The sequence below is a fragment of the Martes martes genome (assembly GCF_963455335.1).
Source record: "Martes martes genome assembly, chromosome: 15".
In the NCBI taxonomy this organism is placed as follows: Eukaryota; Metazoa; Chordata; class Mammalia; order Carnivora; family Mustelidae; genus Martes; species Martes martes.
This window is the reverse complement of record NC_137903.1, coordinates 49,886,867-49,889,687: the sequence shown is the minus strand read 5'-3', so window position 1 is coordinate 49,889,687 and position 2,821 is coordinate 49,886,867. Positions and strand designations below refer to the sequence as shown.

General features: G+C 48.6%; 1 protein-coding gene across 1 annotated transcript in view; it reads left to right on the top strand.

The window, feature by feature from the left end:
- Window positions 1-2,347: 2,347 nt before the first annotated feature.
- Window positions 2,348-2,821, top strand: part of DHX9 (DExH-box helicase 9) — a 52,242-nt gene continuing 51,768 nt past the window's right edge. The window contains exon 1 of the mRNA XM_080824929.1: window positions 2,348-2,490. The gene's annotated coding sequence lies outside the window, so the exon portion shown is untranslated. The remainder of the gene's footprint in view (window positions 2,491-2,821) is intronic.

Below are 2,821 nucleotides of genomic sequence, written 5' to 3'. Positions count from 1 at the left end.
CAGGCAGAGAGAGAGAGGAGGAAGCAGGCTCCCTGCAGAGCAGAGAGCCGGATGTGGGGCTCGATCCCAGGACCCTGAGATCATGACCTGAGCTGAAGGCAGAGGCTTTAACCCACTGAGCCACCCAGGCACCCCTAAAGGGACTTTTTAAAAATAGATCTTCCCATTGACCTGTTTGATACCCAGGTCCCATGGATGTACTTGTGAGAGTGGCAGAAGAGTTTGGCCCATAGGAGACCTTGGACTGGATGCCCCCCTGGAATGCAGAGAGCACCCAACTCGTTTTCCTTCTTGGACTTTGCCTTTCTTTTCTGCACTTCCACTTCTTTTGCCTTTTTATAAACTCTTAATGTAAACCTACCCATTTTAACCTAATTTATTCTGAGTTTGGAAGTGAAAAGAGTATAAGGATGCTGGGAGGACCCTGAATGCAAGGACCGCAGCCTATTCAGCAGTGTAGGCCACTTCCTGAGACTCTGAAGTCAAGCTACCCCAGCGGTCAGGAAGTCTCTGTGAGCCTTTTACAAAACAAACAAAACTTCATTCCTGTCTGGATACAGCACTGTATATGGTACTATAAGAGTGTTGAAGGGTGCTGGTGTTCATGGGTGTATGAGTCTGCTCAAGCTTCACTAGCACACTCTTCCCCAAGACATCATGACCCTACTTAAATCCTAGTTCTGGTTGCATGCTTTCTTATTCCATTCCCCCATCCCCAACCCTCTACTTATTTGAGAAACAGAAGAAGAGCAATGAACCAAAACCTTCTCCCTCATTTCTCATCATCCATTTCAGCTATAGGTGTTGGTGATCACTATCTCATTTTCCCTGGAAGAAATTTTGCCCCAGTCCACTGAGTTGGCAGAAATAACTAATGACATGAGAAACTTTTTTAGTATTTTTTATACACCCCACAGATTGAATTTAATCCATATCTTTGTAACTTTTATACCAAACTCCATAACTAAGTCAACTATTCCATAAGTTATTTCTAGCCAAAAAGGTCAATGTGGAAGATTAAGTAGTAGTTACACTGCTCTATCCTGCTTTGCTAACCTCAGTAGTCATCTAGACAGTCATATACTGGGAACATCTAGTTGTTGTATTGAAATCTGACCACACTGTACTTCTGGAGCAGGTTTTGGAAGTTTCATTTACAAACATTAAGCTCTAGTTGCTAGTTGCCAACAGCAACCTACAAAGGTAAGGCCAGTTATGGCCCACAATCCCCTTGGGACTCTAGGTCTCAGGAGCAAGGCCCAAATTAATGAACCAACTCAATAATAAAATTTTACATAATCCTTGGAAAGATCCACTTCCGAAAGTTTTATTTATACTTAATACGTTGACACTTTTGCTGTGTTCATTATCTGCTACAAAACATTTGTCAGCCATGTAGGCAGGTTGAATTTCCCTTATTATAAATAACTATCAGGAACCTGCTGCTTTAAGCACCCTGAAAGGTACAAAGAAATAAAAAAATTAAGGTCTTTCTCTGATGATTTTACTCTTAATCTAAGACGGCAAACACATGAAGAAAATAAGAGTAAATGCCAAACTGTTATTCTGACTACAGGAGCAACAGAGTTTTAAAGGGGTTGATCACTATGAGCTCGAATTGAGGAAAAAAAGCAGTAAAAAGTGAAAAATCAGGATGGATAAGGTATGATGGGCCCAGACAATTGAATCTCTGAAAACAACCCCAACTTGAAGTATTTTGTATTGTTGCCTTTATAGGAAGCACTACAGTTCAAAAACCTAACAATGACTACTACAATAGCTAAAGATACAAATTCTTCCAAAGGTTCTGGAGACAAAGCTTATCCAGGTTAAGCAAACACAAACTTGCACGTTTTATCCACTCATCCAGCCGGTTTTTACCGAGCTCTTAAGATGCACCACACATTGCAGTGAGTGGCCTCAGCTAGCCAGGCAGGTTTCCTGCCTTCACTGAGCTTCTTTCTTTCAGAAGACGTCGGCATTAGAATATCTGAATCACTACAATAACAAGACCTATTGAACACCAATTCTGTGCCAAGTACTCTTCATAGCACCTAAGATTTCCGGCTCCGTCTTCTACCCTTTATCTGTCATCAGCGGGAGGTCCCCATTATAGAAGCTATGAAATCTTTTGCTGCGTCAAATGCTTGAGGTCCCCACCGCTCAAAAACGTTAAAAAGCAAGGGACAAGGGAAGAATCCCGCCTCGGGCGCAGCAGGCCCAGCGCTGCAGAGCTCCCTGGCGACCGCATGCGCCGCGGGGGCAAGGTAGCTACGGCCCCGCCCCTCCCTCCGGGCGCCCTCCGCCCGAAACTCGCTCCGTGCGCATGCGTACGCGCACCGACCCCGCCCCCCTGGCGCCGCCGTCGGAGCCATTTCTCCGCCGCCTCCACGCGAGCTGTGGTGTGTTTGCCGGGTGTTTCTGACGAAGGCCGCGGCCACTGGCGGTCCTAAGAGGGCTGTGTTCTCGGACGCCAGGAAGCAGACGCCGGTAAGTGAGAGACGTCTTTGCCACCCGTTGAGGGGCATGGGGCTCCGCGCTCCCGCAGCCGGGCTTTGTTGCGAAGCGCGGGCGGCGGTGGCGGGTGGGGGAAGGGGCGAGGCGGCCGCCGGGTTCCCGGATTGCGGGCTGCGTGCTGCTCGCCGCGCCACGCCTGCGCTGCCCGAGCCCGCGGTACAGACCCGTTCCCCACCCCACCCCCAGCAATGGCCAGTCTCTTGTCCGAAGCAGCCAGACCCCACTTCCTCCTCCGGCCTGCACGCGGCGAAGGCGCTGTTGCCGCTGAGTGAAAGGGGGTGCATGGCCGGGTGGTGAGCCCGCG